This window comes from Homarus americanus, unplaced genomic scaffold, assembly GCF_018991925.1.
Source record: "Homarus americanus isolate GMGI-L3 unplaced genomic scaffold, GMGI_Hamer_2.0 scaffold11302, whole genome shotgun sequence".
NCBI classification, from domain to species: Eukaryota; Metazoa; Arthropoda; class Malacostraca; order Decapoda; family Nephropidae; genus Homarus; species Homarus americanus.
Window position 1 is genome coordinate 863,423 of NW_024736744.1, and position 20,758 is coordinate 884,180.

Genomic DNA, 20,758 nt, shown 5'->3' on the forward strand with positions numbered 1-20,758 from the left:
ATTTGTTATTATATTTCATCCTCTTATGTGTTGTATTGTCCTCTGATTGTAAACACCAGCAACAGTCCCCCATCATGGCAGGGTCCCCTCTACCCTGGTGCCTCTCCACCATACGTCTAATGTCACTCTCCCTGTTCATCACTAACCGGCCCCAGATTCTCAGGAAAAAAGTCCAAGTGCGAGTGTAGGAGGTGGACCTTCAGGGACATCCTACATCCTAATTTTGTTTTTTAAAGAGTTCCTCTTCAAGTTGGCAATAGTTTTCTTGTTTCCAAGAAACCCTTGACTACAGATGTGAAGGATCTCCATGCAGCTAGCTCATATTCGTTCAGTTTGTTTTCAAAGTCGTCATCACGAAGTAACTTTCTTATCTGTGGGCCAACAAAGATACCCTCTTTGACTTTGACTGAGCTGTGGGAATTTTCCCCTCAAGTACACGAACCCCTCACCTTGTTTGTCCGTAGCCTTCACAAAATTCTTCATTAGTCCCAGCTTGAGGTGTAAAGGAGGTAGAAGTACATTGTTTGGGTCTACCAGGGGAGTCTATTTAACGTTGCTTTTTCCTGGAACAAACTCTTCTCTCTTTGACCAGTCCTTTGTGTTGTAGTGTTTCTCTGTTGCTCTGCTGTCCCATAAACACAGAAAACAGCAATATTTCGTGAACCCTCCTTGAAGGCCCAGTAGAAGGGCTATAACCTTCAAATCGCCACAGATCTGCCATCTATACTACTTGTATTTAATAGCGGTCAGTATTTTCCCCACACTCATACGTTTCCTTCAAACTTACATTGCGCTTCTGGAACTAAGTGCTTCTGGTTCCCATTATGCAACAATACTGCTTTCAAACTAAACTTGGAGGAATCTTATGAAAAGCCGTCATTCCTTTGGGTCATGTTTTCCCCCCAACTCTGACAGCAGTCCATCAGTACACACACAGAGGGAATCCTGCATACTGTACAATGAAAATAATGTAATATTTCTTTTCCTAAAAACATAAATTCTTGTATGTTTCACTAGCAAGTTCCATTCCTGCAGTCTTGATGCTAAAAGTTCCACCTGCTGTTCTGACAGACGGAGATCACGCACGAGATCATTATGTTCACTTTGTTCTATAAGATGTGGTTCATTGGGAGTCAGGTCAATGAAAGGAGGACCATGGGATGATTCTGGGATTTCTTCCTCAATTTCCTTATCCGAAGTTAAGAGCTCTTCCAAATTAGCCGGTGGTGTAGGTATAGGGAGGCCTTCTCCGTGAGGGACGGGCCTTATTGCCCAGGATGCATTTGGATTCTGAATTTGGTGAATTTGGTGAATTAACACAGCCTCGGCGTTGTATTCTTTCCCTTCTCCTGTTCAGTATTGCTAACCATACATTTAATATATCCCTACCAACACAAGTACGTGTCTTATATTCCTACACTACATATATACACACATATCATAAAAATATCACGTAATTGATGTTTTTTATTGCCATATTTGAAATCAGCGCCCCACAATTAATAAAGTGTAGCATATTTGATCCATGTTACCAAACCCGTATCAACTAGTGTTATTTGTTGTGTCTAATATAGTACAAACAATCATAAACTACCTTATACAACCCTGAACAACCTATTATAAACCTAACCATCGGAGACCTTGAAGATTAAACCTCCTTAGCCTATGAGGTTAGGTTAGGTTAGGTTAGGTTAGGTTAGGTTAGGTTAGGTTAGGTTAGGTTAGGTTAGGTTAGATTAGGTTAGGTTAGATTAGGTTAGGTTAGGTTAGGTTAGGTTACGTTACGTTACGTTACGTTACGTTACGTTAGGTTACGTTAGGTTAGGTTACGTTACGTTAATGTTAGGTTAGGTTAGCCAAGTTTATTATGTTGGGTTAGGTTAGGTTAGCCTTAGTTTATAGGTTAGGTTAGGTTAGGGTGTGGTGTGGTGAGGTTAGGTTAGGTTAGGTTAGGTTGTGGTTAGGTTAGGGTGTGGTTAGGTTAGGTTAGGGTGTTTAATCTTAAGGTGGAATAAATTTGGGGCTAATGTTGAGGTGATCAGATAAAATTACCAAACTAGAGCACGAAAGGCGTAAGCCGTAAGTACTTCAGGTAGTGTCAGTGTATCCGGAGAAGATAATGAAGACATTATATCGGGAATTCCACCGCTTGTAAAGGCATGACATGAATACATCTTGTAACATGCGACTCTTATTTTTACTTGTTTCTTCTATCTTTTCAGCTATATTCTTTTTCCCTTTGATTCTCTTACCTTCTTTATTCATTTACATCCGTTTTTCTCTTTTCTTACTTATTCTCTTATTATTTTTGTTCATTTGTCTATTCTTTCTTTAATAAAGAGAGAGAGAGCGCAGTTGAGGAGTGAGTGAGGGCGCGTGGACGACGGAGGCAAGACGGTGTGAGGAGGTAGGGGTCGGGGTGGAGGGACTGAGGGAAGCAGAGTTTGGGGGTTGCTCGTTACCGCACCGATGGAGAAGGGGGGGGAGATGGAAGAAGAGAATGATAGACTGTGGAATAGGGATAACATAGACTAATTTGGACACCAGGGGATATGTGTGTGAGTTGTATTATTTCTCATGACTCGCCACATCACAGAGAGCATTCTAAGTACTGTATTCCATCAAACTTTACTCAGCAAAACAAACTCTCTCCTGTTGCTGTGTATGGGACGTCCAGGTCTCGGTCATTAAGTTCATCTGTGCTTGTGAAGTCACGTTCACAGATTACTGCGATTTAGTTACGGACCATAGGCTTACTATAGACGGGAATCTCACACACTGGGCTTAGCGGGATATCATTGTCTACATCTTGAAACAATTTATAGAGATCATTCACACAAACCTCTTAAAACATTTTATTTACTCTCAAACATGATATATTACAATACATACACACACGTCAGGGTAATTTGTATTGATTGTACAGGTAGGCGGGTGGGTGGGTGAATATTTTTTAGTTTAACAACTTTATTAGCAAAGCTTGGAGTACAACTTGACTATTCTGAACAGACCAGTCAGGTTTTGACACTGGAGGTACTATCACTGTTTACTGCCACACAGGACAGAGGTTCATACACAATATAAGTCAAATTCATTAGTGTCGTATTCTATTTGAGGACTAATCAGTGTGAACTAGCAAATTTAAGATAATGGAAACACACACACACACACAATACACACATACACACACGCACACACACACTCCACACACACACTCTGTAATTCCCTCTTGTGTGCGGTACTTAGTGATACATCTACACACTTAAAGTAGAGTTTTCGTATAATTTTACCTCTATTGTGAATATCAAGTCTTCGATGTTGTAGCTGAAGTAAAACAGTTAAAAACATTTCTATCCTCCAATTACAACGAAAAATCCACAACCAATGACATGAGTCCCCCTTTCATTACTGAGTTCCCATTGGTTGGTTGTCACTGAGAAGCGAGTTAAAGTGATTATTTTTTTTTAATTGAGAAAATATCTGATCTTATTTGCATATCCAATTATCGGTAAAGGAGGTATAAATGTGTTCTTGGGTTAGTAGTTTGTTAAGGATTCGTACCCTTGTGTTGGGTCCTCTTTACATACACACATACACACATAGAAAAAGAGACAGACAGACAGCCTCGGTAGGTCTGTTCCACGCCTGATTGACTTACCCATTGGCCCATTTTTTTTATCTTAATTCCCCTAAATAATTTCCCCTCTGTCTCCCTCTTACACCTCACTCAGTTCTTCCCCTCACCCTCTCCTAGACCTACTTACTCCTTCCCCTCATACTCCTACCTCCTTATACTCCTCCCATATATTTTCCTCATCTCTACATACGCCACTGAACTTTATACCCCTCCCATACACCTCCCAGACACTCTCAGCTCCTTATATCCCTCCCATACACTTCCCAGACACTCTCAGCTCCTTATACCCCTCCCAGACGCCACCCAGACACTCTCAGTTCCTTATGCTCCTCCCAGACGCCTCCCAGACAATCTCAGCTCCTTATACCCCTCCCAGACGCCACCCAGACAATCTCAGCTCCTTATACCCCTCCCATACACCTCCCAGACAATCTCAGTTCCTTATACTCCTCCCAGATGCCTCCCAGACAATCTCAGCTCGTTATACCCCTCCCAGACGCCACCCAGACAATCTCAGTTCCTTATACCTCCCATACACCTCCCAGACACCTCAGCATATCCTCCCATACGCCACCCAGACAATCTCAGCTCCTTATACCCCTCCCACACACCTCCCAGACAATCTCAGTTCCTTATACTCCTCCCAGATGCCTCCCAGACACCCCCCAGCTCTTTATGCTCCTCCCAGACGCCTCCTAGACACATTGAGCGGCGTGGTATAGTGGTTTCTGAGAGGTCGAATCATCCCACTTGAGCCCCGCCTTAGAGAGATGAGATACAAGTGATTTATGACTGTTTCTCTGATTGTTATGTAGGCCAGTGAGGGAGGGAGGGAGGGAAGGAAGGGGAAGGAAGGAAGGAGAGAGGGACGGAGGGAGGATGTGACGGGGGAAAGGGAGGGAGGGAGGAGGGATTTGAGGAGAGAGGGAGGAAGGAGAGGAGGAGGGAAGTTATGGTGACCATGCCTACAAAAGCAGACGTCATTACAGAACTTACAGAACTTTTTGTAGAACTCCGTTACAGAACCACTACATTGAACCACTAAACTGAACTACTATAATTATAGAACCACTACATAGAACCCCACTAGGATTACATTAATAAGACAAGGACGTCCAAAAATACATAAAATTCACAAAAATACAGAAAAAATTACAGAAATACAGAAAAAATACACAAAAGTACAAAAAAATACAGAAAAAATAATCAAAAATACAGAAAAAATACAGAAAAAATACACAAAATACAGAAAAAATACAGAAAAATACACAAAAAATACAAAAAAATATACAAAAAATACTAAAAAATATACGAAAAATAACACAAAAATATACAGAAAAAGCAGAAACGAGTCAAAACAGAAACAGTACCACTAAACACCAAAATAAACACAAAAACAAACAAAAAGTATAAAGGAAGAAAATCACAGAAAAATAACAAATACACAAAAAACAAAAAAAAATAATAAAACATAAAATTTAGAAAATTTACAAAACCAAAAAAAAAAAAATTAAAACGCAATAAAACTTTGCCACAAAAAAGGGAAAAAAATCAACAAAAGCAATGTGTGTGTGTGTGTGTGTGTGTGTGTGTGTGTGTGTGTGTGTGTGTGTGTGTGTGTGTGTGTGTGTGTGTGTGTGTGTGTGTGAATTACCATAGTAGTTAAAACACCGTAAATGTAATAAAACAAAACTGATCGAGACAGAACTAAAAAAAACAAAAAACATGTGAAATATAATCATCGCTCACCGTATAAAACATCTCTCAGTTATGTTAGAAAAGGAGGGTAAGGTATTTTAAACTTGACACAATTAAGACAAAAACTGCGAAAACTCCCTCAAATTGGGTATTTTTATGTTTAAGATGGTAATTATATTTTCAATGGTGATTAGAACTGGGGATTATGGGTACTGGATGATGATTGGTATGTGCAGCAAGGATTAGAATTTGGTCTATAGGTCAATGATTCAGCAGAGATTCGAATCCGGTATTTGTGTTTCTAGTCAAGGATTGGTACTCGGAGCAGTGATTCGAATCTGGATATTAGTCAATTATGAGTCCAGTGAGCAGAGAATCAAACAGGGTATTAGTGAACCAATTGCTTCACCCATGCAGTAGAGATTCGAGCTAATGTTCCTTAAAAAAAATTAAACCAATATAAACAATAACTAAATCGTGCAAACAATGTCTATTAAAACCATAACACAAATCTAGTTTATTTTATTATCAGGTTTACACGGAATAACCTTTTCTTTTTCTTCTCGCAAAGCTGTATTAGTGTAATAAAATTGGATACGTTAGGTTAGGTCAGGTCAGGTCAGGTCAGGTCAGGTCAGGTCAGGTCAGGTCGTCTTATTTTCGCAACACACCTGATTTGTTTTATATATATTTAAGAGTTAGATCAAGTATTCGAAGTGGCTATAACACACGCACACACACACACACACACACACACACACACACACACTACTACTACTACTACTTTGGTGTCACTCGGAGTCTAGTATGACGATCATTGAGCTATGATACATTGATACAATGATATGAGTTATTAAGGATGTCACCTTCGTTGGTGAATTCTGAGGTGACTAAAGAGTCCGATACGGGTCCGGGAGGGTAGTTCACAGATGTTACACGTGTGGAGGGTTACATCTAGTGTGGGAGGGGCGGCGACAGCGTCTTTCCGGCGTTGGCTCTTGTCTGCCTCGGTTTGCAGTCGGGCTAATTCGAAAGTATTGACACCTCGTGTGGTGCTCCTCCAAGCGTTACGGTGTGGAGTAATCCTCTCCCAGGTGAGGGGGTCCATTTAGCACTTTTTTCAGGTTTGGCCCGCTAGCGTTGCGTTTACAATAGACACATTACACACACACACACACGCACACTCAAACACACACACACACACACGCAAACTCAAACACACACACACACACACACGCAAACAAACGAACGAATAAATATCCTCCCTAAAAAAAACAATATCGAACCACCTTTTGAACCCCTAAAATGAACCCTTACAACCGCCCAATTACCCCCACGGTCTTACATCAGCAAATACAAGAAAATAAAATATTCACCTTTATGATCCTTTGAAATCTCAGGACCCACAGAACTCTCAAAGCCCCTGATGAGAACCTTTGAGAATCTGAGACCAAGAGAGTTAGAATTTCCAAAAGGACCTTCCGTTGAATTCACATTAAGGTGTTCAGCAAACGACTCCACCAGCTGACTTAGTTCATAATCCACGTTGTAAAGTCTCGTAGCCACAGTGTATTAAGGTCCCTCTGTAAGTAGACGGGTCCTATTACTTGCACAAGATACGAGTCTAGGTGAAAGAACGTAGGAGCCTTTGTGAATACTGGTTGGGAGGGAACGAGGTGGGTTTGTGGTTCATTAGTGGTCTGGCTTAACTTATACGTGTTATTATTAGTAAATTAAATGTAAATTGTATTAATATAACCTAATTTAATTTGATCTATCCTTACTTAACCTAAACCGACTTAATTGTATCTTAATTTAACCTAAACCTACTAAATTGTATCTTAATTTAACCTAAACCTACTTAATTGTATCCTAAAATTATCTTCTTTTAATATAACCTAACCTAACCTAACCTAACCTAACCAAACTCAATCCATCTTTCTAATCTATCCTAACATAACATAACTTAAATGAAACTTAACCTAACCTAAGCCCAACTTAGCCTGTCCTAACTTACCATAACAGGTCCTAAACTACCCTAACCTAACCTAACCTAACCTAATTAATTTTATGATTTTGGACCCTAAATTCGACTCCAGGAAGCTCTTCACATTACACGCAATTAACACCATCATCATCAACATAGCAACATCAAGTCCAACATCAACATAAAAGGACCAACAAGAAGTCCAACATCAACATAGCAACAGTAAGTCCAACATCAACAGAGCAACAGTAAGTCCAACATCAACAGAGCAACAGTAAGTCCAACATCAACATAGCAACAGTAAGTCCAACATCAACAGAGCAACAGTAAGTCCAACATCAACACAGCAACAGTAAGTCCAACATCAACAGAGGAACATCAACCTAACAGGAGACATAAACATACCATCATATGAGAGGATTAACCCTGGACTATCAACCACTGTGTTGTGATGTGCTGACAGTGTTATAAATGATGTGTCAGCCATAAATGGGTCACCACTATCAATCAGCTGTTGCCGAGTCTGAACAAGAGGTTGCCATCAGCACTTAGTCGTCAGCACCGTCAGCCGTCAGATCGAATTTAAACACTAAATTTATACCTCATAGAATAAGATGAGTGTTCAGAGAGGGATTTACCTGTTGCTGTCACATTGAGTGGGATTGTTTACCTGTTGCAAGTCGCTCAAGTACATAGCTAACAGAGGCAGTTTACTCAGCAGAAGCAGTATAGCAGAGAAGCTGTTTACTCAGCAGAAGCAGTATAGTACAGAAGTTGTTTACTCAGCAGAAACAGTATAGCACAGAAGCAGTTTACTCAGCAGAAGCAGTATAGCACAGAAGCAGTTTACTCAGCAGAAGCAGTATAGCACAGAAACAGTTTACTTAGCAGGAGCAGTATAACAGAGAAGCTGTTTACTCAGCAGAAGCAGTATAGCACAGATGCAGTTTACTCAGCAGAAGCAGTATAGCACAGAACCAGTTTACTCAGCAGAAGCAGTATAGCACAGAAGCAGTTTACTTAGCAGAAGCAGTATAGCACAGAAGCAGTTTAACACCCACACAGGCACTACGAGAAACTCAGAACACCTTCATCCTTCCCCAAACAAGTCACTTTATTCTCGTCTCATCTCAGTACAGTATAAGCGATCTTAGGAACCAATTATCACCCAGCATCCCATTCTCATCTCAGTACTAGTGATCTCAGGAACATATCAGAGGGACGTGTACTATTTTGATCGCAGTCTCGAATGATCTCAGTATATTATTTTGATCTCCGCAACCATTGATCTCCGCAACCAATCAGTCACCAGAATCTCCCCTCGTCTCTAGGGAAGGTGACCTCGCTTCTACACTCGTCATTGATAAAGGTCACGAATCCGTTCAAATCTTCCTCTATTTCGGGAGTCCTTTCACCTGCTGATGTTAAGGTGTTAGTGTGGGGAGTGTATGTGGGTTGTATGTGGTAGGATGAGGGTGTGAAAGGTTTTTTTTTTCTTTTTTTTCTTTTTTTTTGATGGGGATTAGCCCACCCGGGCACAGGTCACTGACCCACATCGGGGTCTGGGGGGCGAAAATGTAACAATAATAGTAATTCATAGTAAATAAAATTTATAATAAAAAGTAAAATAAAATAATAATAACAACACTGTAATGATGATAATAAAGAAAAGAAAAACAATAACCAATAGTGAGAAATGCTATATGTTTAGTATGTTGCGTTGTCAATAGTAAGAGAAACAATTGAGACCCTCTAATTGTGTGTAAATGAGGCAGAAAGTCAGATCATCATCCTGGGACTTGGTCACATATGGCAGCAGGGTCTACCATTAGACATCACATTATGCTTCCAATATCTTCCCAGGCGGTAGAACCTCCCTGTTTGATAGCTGCCTGCTACCTACTACCTGTGAAATTGGTTATTGGTTATTGTAGGATGAGTGTGAAAGTATTGGTTATTGCAGGATGGGGGAGTGAAAGTATTGGTTATTGCAGGATGGGGGTGTGAAAGTATTGGTTATTGCAGGATGGGGGTATGAAAGTATTGGTTATTGCAGGATGGGGGTATGAAAGTATTGGTTATTGCAGGATGGGGGTGTGAAAGTATTGGTTATTGCATGATGGGGTATAGAAGTGGTTATTGCAGGGATGGGGTGTGAAAGTATTGGTTGTGCAGGATGGGGTGTGAGTATTAGTTTGCATGATGGGGGTGTATGAGTATTGGTTATTGCAGGATGGGGGGTGTGAAGTATTGGTTGTGCAGGATGGGGTGTGAGTATTGGTTGTGCATGATGGGGGTATGAAAGGTTATTGCAGGATGGGGTGTGAAATGGGGGTGAAAGTATTAGTTGTGCAGGATGGAGGTTGAGGATGGGGAGAAAGTATTGGTTATTGCAGGATGGGGTGTGAAAGTATTGGTTATTGCATGATGGGGGTATGAAAGTATTGGTTGTGCAGGATGGGGGTGTGAAAGTATTGGTTATTGCAGGATGGGGGTGTGAGAGTATTGGTTATTGCATGATGGGGGTATGAAAGTATTGGTTATTGCAGGATGGGGGTGTGAAAGTATTGGTTATTGCAGGATGGGGGTGTGAGAGTATTGGTTATTGCATGATGGGGGTATGAAAGTATTGGTTATTGCAGGATGGGGGTGTGAAAGTATTGGTTATTGCAGGATGGGGGTGTGAGAGTATTGGTTATTGCATGATGGGGGTATGAAAGTATTGGTTATTGCAGGTGTACAAAAGCAACAAACTCATCTGATTCTATACCTACACGTCAGGTCCCCTAGTGCCATGTCAACACTGGAGTACACTGAAGTTATTTATCATGAAAGACTACACACACACACGGACCTACTAATTCTTTCTTTATAACGTGGCCTTCAGCTTCCCCCAATAGACACACCTTCGCCGCCATTTTATTGCCTCAAAATTAAATATCCTAATACAAAAGTAGCTATCCTAGCTGTGTTGAGTTAGCTGAGTCGCAGACCTATGCGGCATTCAGTGACTGTTGCCTCATAGTCAATATCTGCAACTGTTGTCGGCGTTACGGCCGACGATCTCGTTCCCCTGAAACAAAGCAATGCAGACCTAAGCAGAGAGAAGGACAGTCAACATCTCAACCAGGCTGTAACGTGGCTTCTCGGCTGCTGCTTTTGCCCACACAACACCTCCGCCAGTCTTTTGTAGCAGCGTCTTGCACTTGGTCCCATCCCGCCAGAGGTTTTGAACACCGGAGGAGTGAAGCTGCCCTGATCCACATTCTGAATTCTCTTGCCTTACGCCCTAATTTTGTAGTTCTCGTTCCTCTGTGTGTAGCCTCAAGAGACAAGTTATGGTGACATGCGGCCATGGGGTCGAATATCTTAACACCAAAGAGGCTCGCTGTCCATGCGTTTAGAATCCTCGAGCGCTCATGTCTACACGGGCTTCGTTAGATGTGTTGGAAGTCCTGTGATGGAGGTTATCACCATCCAATAGAAGGAGGGGCGGGTCCACCATGACGTCGTAGCAAATTTCCTTCAATAAATTTGCTGTGAGGTCCCTTACTTCGTCATGCCTCATGCACACGATGCCCCCTTTCTTGCACACCATGGCGTGGTCAGTGTTGTAGGGTGAACCACACGCATTGGGAGGGCAAACCTTCTCCTGGCCTACCGTAACTTAGAGCAATGGCATCTGTGAATTCTTGTTTATTAAGGCTGGAACCTCTTGCCCTTGTCGGTAACGTTGTTAGCCAGTTCGAGGCGCCCACCTCCTGCGCTATAGCTACTTTTTTTAAGTTCTCTGGCAATTGCAGCATCAGTTGTTGCCATGGTGGAATAGTAGGGTGGAGGCGGCATCTGCTTGTAAAAGTGAAGCCATCTTGAGCGCTCAGCGGCCATCTTGTGGTTGACAAAAGATACCCGCCACATACCAGTAGCATATCACTTCACAATGTGCAGGTGGCAGTTTCCTTTCTTTCCTTTGTTTTTGTGTTTATATTGTGTATAATGTCAATATCCTGCGCTGCATATGGATGTACAGCAAGGTTCAACAAAACATTGGATCCTTCACTTACATTTTGGTAGTAAGAAATATCTAAAATAATGTAAAACTTACTATAAAACGGAAATTTTATGCTAGCTTCTGACCATTAGTAGGTGATGACGTGTATATTTAGTTTACATTGTATACACAGCCCATAACCCCTGTTTTCTAATTAACTATATTAAGCACAAACAGCATGTACAGTCAGCCAAAGGTGCACCGACCCCACCCTGGGTCTCTTGCTCGCCATTTTACCTGGCAATACTTGGTAAAGGAAGGCTGTATGTAAAGGTGATCGTGGTTGGTGGATCTGTTTTTGGCTGTATCACTGTCAGGATAATTATTAAACAAGCCAAAGGTAGAATTTTTATAATAATAAACTATTCATTGTTATTTTGGGTCATGAGAAGTTTCCAAATTTTAGTATATTTGTTTAAAGCTCTTCTGGGGGCGTGTTGCCTTCACCGTTTTGTGGCTGCAGTCACATATCTTGGCTCTTCCTTTTCCTAATCCAGTGGTGCAGGTAGCTACAGCAACTGAGGAAAAAGAGTCATTGGGTTCCCGTGTTGGTCACCTTTTCTACCTATTCCGTCGTAGGGGGTCTTACTGGAGCTCTGTAAGCATGTCTGCCTGATGCGGGGCTCCACCAGGGCTTACTCCCGTAACCTTACACCTACCAAGGTTAATCTCTAAGGCAGCGGGGCAGTGGTTGGTAGGCGCCTGGGGCCCACTGTTGCGAGGCACCTAGTTACCGTGTGTTGCCACGAGGAGGCACAGCAAGAGTCTTGATAGTGAAGAGGCTGTGTACTGAAAGGGGAAGACTTATGTAAAGCTGCTTCCCTTTTTCACCACGAGGTTTAGCGGTAGCTTAAAGCGAGAGGAAGCAAGCAGCGCATGCACCTTAACACTAAGATAATGCTGCCACACTAGATGCATCACACACACACACACACACACACACACACACACACATCCCCATTTTCGACAGTAAAGAGCAAACAATTTCCTATTATTTTGTGTTATATACTGTTTGCTCACAGCTCAAGACTCACCCTCAACGGAGACAGTGTTTACCTCTGTCAGTAAGATAACAAAAGCCTATATGGACGTCCTCACTTGTCCTTAGCATTCGAAGGGAAAAAATATCTTTGTTTTCATTAGAGGGACGAGGATGACTCCGAGCACAGATGAAATTTGGTTCTAAGAGATAAAGGTTTTTAATTTTGTTGGATTATAAATGGCGTGGCGGATATATACCTAACCTAACCAAACTTAACCTAACCTAATAAAACCTAATCAAACCTAATCTAACCTAACACAACCAACCACAACCTGACCTTACCAAACCTAATCTAGTCTAATCTAACCTAACCTAACCTAACCTAACCTAACCTAACCTAACCTAACCTAATCCAAACTTAATGCAACCTAACACAGGAAATAAATAAATAGATTAACAAACCATAATAATTAAAGAAACTATCAAAACAAACCAATTATTCCAAATATAAATAAACTGACGAAATAAATTAATGAATAAAATCCATTAAAACTTACCAGGTCTTTCCAAAAACACAAACAGAAACAATAAATTTCCTCCAAAACTCGAAATACACTCACAAAAAGTAGACCTTCCTCACACACATCAACAAAGAAGAGTATAATCCATGTTATCCTGAATGAAACACACCTGTAATGACACACACCTGTAATGAAACACACCTGTAATGACACACACCTGTAATGAAACACACCTGTAATGACACACACCTGTAATGACACACACCTGTAATGACACACACCTGTAATGACACACTCCTGTAATGACACACACCTGTAATGACACACACCTGTAATGACACACACCTGTAATGACACACACCTGTAATGACACACACCTGTAATGACACACACCTGTAATGACACACACCTGTAATGACACACACCTGTAATGGATATATATTTTTTACCTGTATATGCAAATATGTCTGTCTCATCTTCAAATATATTCTCCCAACATTCACCGTAAAATTCAGTCATTCTTAACTCTAGGTAATAACATTCTTCTATGGTACTTCCCCTTCCACAACCAGACATTTCCCTCTCCCCTCCACTCGCCTCCCTCTCCCACTCACATATATACAGTACATTTAGCCATCTGGCAGTGGCCCATAAAAGCTTCCTCTCATCTCATTAGCGGGCCATTATATCTCTCTCTCTCTCTGTCTCTGACTGGGTTAGAGACAGCATTGTTAAGGGAGACATACGAGATCTCTCTCTCTCTATCTCATTTCCATTGTCTATCTCTCTCTATCTCTCTCTATCTCATTTCCATTGTCTCTTTCTCTCTCTCTCTCTCTCTATCTCTCTCTCCGGCTGGGTTAGAGACACCAAAACAACACTGTTAAGGTACACACACACTCTCAGTATATCTCCACCATCTCGCTCAGTTTCCAGAGGCTGCCAAAAGAGATCACTCATTGAAACATTATTTTTGTTTTCTCCTAAAGAGCTATTGTGTTATCGGAGGTAAAGACCTATGTGTCAGCTAGCCTACCATACAAGTACTGACGCTTGAAAAGGAGGAGTCAGTGGCGTAACAATAGGGGGCGTAACAATAAGGTTCCGTAACAATAAGGTTCCGTAACAATGAGGTTCCGTAACAATAAGGTTCCGTAACAATGAGGTTCCGTAACAATGAGGTTTTACTCCATAAGAATGAGTTTTTATTTTTCTTCGTCTTATTCTGTAAAAACTTTGGGGATTATTTATTTTTGTTTTAAATTTATACAAAAAAGATTTGAATATAATTTCTCTGTACTGTATTAACAAACATTTCTTGAAAGAGCTTTGAATATATTATTTTTTAGACGTATATAATAAATCTGTTGGAAGGCCTTTTGGAGGGTATAATGACATTGTTGTGCTGTAGAAGTAACTTAGGAGACCTTTTATTCTCTCTCTCTCTCTCTCTCTCTCTCTCTCTCTCTCTCTCTCTCTCTCTCTATGATGTTTCCCAGTTGATTACATGACAACGTATCTCCTGATAGTGAAGGTGAATGTGTAGTGAGGAGGAGAGGTAGTGAAGAGGTCGACAGGTGTGTAAATACAGAAGGGAAGGTGTGTAAACAGGTCGACAGGTGTGTAAATACAGAAGGAAAGGTGTGTAAACAGGTCGACAGGAATGTAAACAGGTCGACTGGTGTGTAAATAGGGAAGGGAAGGTGTGTAAACAGGTCGACAGGTGTGTAAATAGGGAGGGGAGGTTTGTAAACAGACATACAGGTTTGTAAATGGGGAGGTAAGGTTTGTAAATAGGTAGACAGGTGTATAAATTGTGAAGGGGAGGCTTGTAAACAGGTAGGTCAGGAGTGTAAATAGGAGGGAGGGTTGGTAAACAGTTTTTTAATTAGCAAGATTTAGTTAGTGAGATTGTCAAGCAGTTTATCTGATAAAATTTATTATGTGAACTGTATTTATCTGTACACCTTACTGCTTCAACCGTAAACAAGAAGACCAATTAGTTGCTTCATTTACCATAATTTTTCTTTTATCATAGTAAGTTGTTAAGTACAATTGTCGAGAAAATTAATTAAATCAGATTTTTTTTCTTATTTCAGGTAAGAGGGAAAACTGTTAAAGGAAATATGAACAATATTCAGGTAAGTCAATTAATATTACTTTAATTAAGGGTCACCTGAAAGTATTTGATCCCCTATTTCACCTGAAGATTAACTTAACCTAATGGTAATTTAACCTTATTTAACACTAACCTAATCTACATCTACCTAAACCTAACCTACTTTAACTTATGCTAACCTAACCTAACCCCAAGGCAGTGTTAGAGTAATTAATGTCCAGGTGATATATTATAGGGAGTCAAATTCTCATATGATCCGAAATATATACTACAAATCTATTTAAAATGTATAAACGTTTATATCGGGATAATTAAGGTTAGGGATATATATCAAGTGCTGATATATACTGTATATACGTTTTTCACCTGTTGAGATCTGTATATGTCACCTGTCGGAATAATATTTTAGCTGTGTTATTCACCTCACCTGTCAAGAGTGACCGATAAGGCTCTTCCGGTACAAGAGAGCTTTTTCCAACACAACTCACTCAGTCTCAACGCTGTCAGACGTACAACCAGAGTTAACACGGCGGTGAAAATAATCTCGGTTTATCCTTTAATCTCGGTTTATCCTTTAGTTTGAATCAAGTTTGTTTTATTTTAGTAATTTTATGTTTTATTTTATTATATACTGTTAGCTCAAACCTGAAATCCTGTATTCTTACGAGTTTCTGTAAGGCGTCATGAACCGGGAGGGGGGCTGGTTTACTGTATCCAGAACACCTGTGTGTAGTTATGAGACAGTCCGGTAAAGCTTTAATGAATAGTTTGTTTATTTCGTCATACCAGGTATTGCACAGTAGCTAAAACAACTATCTGTCCATACTTTGTGGGAAACAATATGAGACCATGGACGATAAATATTGGTATATGAGGGCTGTCACTAGTCACACGTAAAATTTCGGAGAATATCGACCCCCACCTGCACAGATAGTTGCTTTAGCTACTGTACCTGTCACAAGCAAGGAAGATAATATGTCGCCTGGTGGTGGTATATATGACACCTAGTGGTGGTATATATGACACCTAGTGGTGGTATATATGACACCTAGTGGTGGTATATATGACACCCGGTGGTGGTATATATGACACCCGGTGGGGATAATATGACACCTAGTGGTGGTATATATGACACCTAGTGGTGGTATATATGACACCCGGTGGTGGTATATATGACACCCGGTGGGGATAATATGACACCTAGTGGTGGTATATATGACACCCGGTGGTGGTATATATGACACCCGGTGGTGGTGGTATATATGACACCTGGTGGTGGTATATATGACACCTGGTGGTGGTATATATGACACCCGGTGGTGGTATATATGACACCTGGTGGTGGTATATATGACACCTGGTGGTGGTATATATGACACCTGGTGGTTGTGGTATATATGACACCCGGTGGTGGTATATATGACACCTGGTGGTGGTATATATGACACCTGGTGGTGGTATATATGACACCTTCTTTGGACACAAGTTGTGGTGTGTCAACAATGTCAGTGTTCTTTGGTACTGAATACAACTCACCACAAACACAGAGAGTAGTGTAATAATAAATAACAATGATAATACGATTTATTGAAAGAAAAAGGCAGGCAAAAGGTTGAGATGAAAATGGGTCGCTTGGTTAACAAACAATATGCTAGTAATATATATATATATATATATATATATATATATATATATATATATATATATATATATATATATATATATATATATATATATATATATATATATATATATATATATATAATAACAAGGGGACGAGGTCATTGAAAAGGGAATTTCAGCATAGTAACAATGCAAAGGCAAGGTTGGCAGGGAGTGAACACACTGATTAATTACGAATTGCTAAGGATTGGGCTGTTCTTATAGAGATCAGTACGTGCGCCTGTGGGCTGGATGCGGTTGTATTGTCGAACAGGGAGGACATGGGATCTAGGAGCTGGGAGAGCGTCTGGCATATAATTGTGAAATGGTTGTTTGATTGCTCAGGTGCGTCACCATTAGTAAGATGGCTAAGGAAGGGGAGGGGGGTGTGTCTTCTTGTTTAGTCCACAGAGTTCGTTAAGCTCATCATACCACTGACTGTTGTTGGTCTGCTTCAGGTGTTGCAATTTGGTTGGGTAGTGGCACTTCTTTGCAGCGCTTATTTCACGGATGACTTCGTTGTGAAGGGACCTGTACCGGTTGTGGTCAAAGATATCAAATTTGCTGTTTCTCTGTTGCATAAGTCTTTTGATTCGAGGTGTGATCCAGGGCAAGTCAGCTGGGTGTGATTTGATGGACTTCTCGGGGAAGAAGTGGTGGTGAGCTTCCGTGGTGGTGTTGGTATAATTTATCCACTTGGTGTCCACTTCATCCACGCTAAGTACTTAAGTCCAAGGATGTTGAACTATCCACTCCCCGAAGAGACGCACTGCAGAGTCAGTAATCGGCCTGTAGGTTTTGATGTAAGGTCTCTGCTCTTGGCTGGTAGTGGCAGCTGGGGACCAGAGCACTGATAGGTGTGTGCTACACCCGATAGGAGGCATTGGTTGAGGTGGTTGGTACTGGTCCGCTGAGTCAGTTAAGGATATTTTGACCATGTGTGGGGAAGTTCACAACTTGTGACAGTAGCAGCTGGTCCCAGATATCAGTGGTGTCAATCTCGTTATAATCACCGCATAATACTAGCTTGGCACATGAGTACCTATCTCTGAGGTGGTTGATATGAATGTCTCAGGTGGGTGAGCGAGACGGATGGTATGCCACACAGTATATGGTAGAGGCAGTGTGACGCGGGTGGGCCCGTGGCACAACACGTACCCATAATGCCTCCACATCATCTGGGACTAAAGCATCCAGGCGTGACAGACGTAGGTCAGCCTGACAGAAGAGTCAACACCCCCACGATGCCCATGTGAAGACAGGTGATGGAAGAGTTGATATCCCTCAGTGTGTGTGCGTGAGTGCGTGCGTGCGTGCGTGTGTGTGTGCGCGCGCGTGTGTGTGTGTGTGTGTGTGTGTGTGTGTGTGCGTGCGTGCGTGCGTGTGTGCGTGTGTGCGTGCGTGTGTGCGTGTGTCTTTTTAAACACCCAGACAACCTCCCAGCCACACACACACCCTTCCCTACACGTATATAATAGACCCGCAGCATTATAACAAAACCCTTTGACGCTTTGAGTGGCACCGCACAGATTTCTCTCTGCTGAATAAAATCGTCTTACGTCAGCCAGAATAAAATACCCATGTTCAATATTATTTCTTTAAAGGGATAAAACAACGGAGAAAAACATTATTTTTTCACTCAAAACAACATGCCGGCGCTGTACCGTATGCAAATTAGGTTTAGTGTGAGGCGACATTTAGACCATATACTCGGGGGGTTGACATTGTAGAGGGACTGACAGGCTTCTTAAGGAGTTCCATGCCCTGCTTTTGGGGAGAATATTTGTCTCTTTGAAACCAGTGTGTGTGAGTAGTTTGTTGTGGTTTCCGGTTACCTGTTATAGCACTAATTAGAGGTGAAATGGAAGCAAAATTCATAAATGTAAGTTTGAAATCCAAATGGTCTTTTCTCCATTTATTAAGAAAATAAACTATTGCACAATAACTGGGATATGACCGTAATTAACGCTATGAACTGTGGGCGTTAATAATAGACAAAGCTTATGTACTGTATAACTTGTTTCTTAGAGCACACGCCTCAAGGGCTCAGAGACGGGAGTTGAACTAGCGATAGATGGGTACTTAATTGATGGCTCACGGCTCATAGGAAAGTTACCGTTGGTGATGTAATTATATAAACCTAATGTATGTAACCCACGTTTATATAAGCATTACAGTCTGTTTAACTGGGGATGATACATGTTGAAAGTTGGTGAAACGAATGTGGAATTAGTTGAAACTTGGTGTAAGGAGTGTTAAATTAGTTAAAGGTGTGGGAAATTATTTAAAAAGTTACTGAAAAGTGCGTGAAATAAGTTAAACGAGTGTGATTATTAGTTGAAAGTTTGTGATTACACTGTGAAATTAGTTGAAACTTGTAAAAAAAAAAAGTATGAAATTGGTTAAAAATCTGTGGAATTTTTTTTTAAATTAGTTAAAAAAATTTAAAAAGTTTGAAACGATCTAAACGTTACATAATATCCCACACTATATAATACATCCTAACCAATCTGTGTATAATGATTCACCAACAGAAACAAACCATTCTTCTACACCAGATAGTAACTGTATTTACAAAGGAATTTAATCAGCCAGTCCTGTATATGATTGATAATAATTCGCTTAAATTGTGCAGATATTTTCTTTACACTTCACTGTTTTTCTCAGCTCGTATTCTTAAAGTTTCTTGTGATGAAACTGGTTGGTTTAATGAGTAATATTTACGATGAAATCTATTAAGAAAATTACACTGAGAGACTACCTTAACTAGATATGTTTACATTACACCAGAGATAGCAAAGGTTTTGTAGGTATATTATCACCTAACCTAACCTGATCTGACCTGACCTATCCTAACCTAACATAATCTGACCTGATCTAACCTAACCTAACCTAACCTAACCTAACCAAACTTAACGGCTTAACTTAATCTAACTTAATTGAATATTTACCTTACCATACCTAATCTAATTTACTAACTTAACCTACCTAATTTAATCTAATCTATCCATACCTTACCTTACCTTACCTTATAAACTTAAACTTAAATAAACATAACTTAACCTTCACCTTAATATAAATAACCTAAGAACTTAAAATAACCTAACTTAACCTAACCTAATTGATAACAAAGTGTGATTTTGATATTATTTTTTTGCTGATATGTTTATGTGTTAAATAAAGTCACCCAGTTTGGCGTACTGTGATAATCTTCAGTTAGGAAGAAGATTCAGTCGAAGAGCATATGAGAATCTGGACCTGAATATCCACGTAAACATGGAGTTGTGCCTCGTGCTGACCATCTGTGTCCTGTGCTGGCTGCCATGACCACCATCTGTTCCCCAAACACACACACACACACACTCTCTCTCTCTCTCTCTCTCTCTCTCTCTCTCTCTCTCCTACTACTACTACTACTACTACTACACTACTACTACTACTACTACTACTACTACTACCACCACCACCACCACCACCACCACCACCACCACCACCACTACTACTACTTTGCTGTCACCTCGGAATCGAGTATAACAATTATCTAGCTATGATACAATGATATGAGTTATTAAGGATATCGCCGAGGTTGGTGAGCTCTGAGGTGACTCGAGAGGCCGATACGGGACTGGCAGGGCCGTCCACAGATGTTGCACGTGTGGTGGCCTACATCTAGTGCGGTCAGATTACTGCCCTTGCTATCAAACATCTCCGCAGTGACCCGCTTACTCGCACCTTGATACACTCCTGCACCAGTCTCGCTCCACCAGAGAGAGAGAGAGAGAGAGAGACCATGACCATGTTCATTAGCCAAGACACGGCCAGTAAGGGACACACACATCTCGCTCAGGGCTACTTCACCCCCACCCTCCTTCAGCGCCTCCATCACCCTTTCACTCCTCGCTCCCTCCTCCACTTAACCTAACCCCTCCACGTAGGTTTAGGGTGCCCAGTGGTCCACTCCTCGCTCCCTCCTCCACTTAACCTAACCCCTCCATGTAGGTTTAGGGTGTCCAGTGGTCCACTCCTCGCTCCCTCCTCCACTTAACCTAACCCCTCCACGTAGGTTTAGGGTGTCCAGTGGTCCACTCCTCGCTCCCTCCT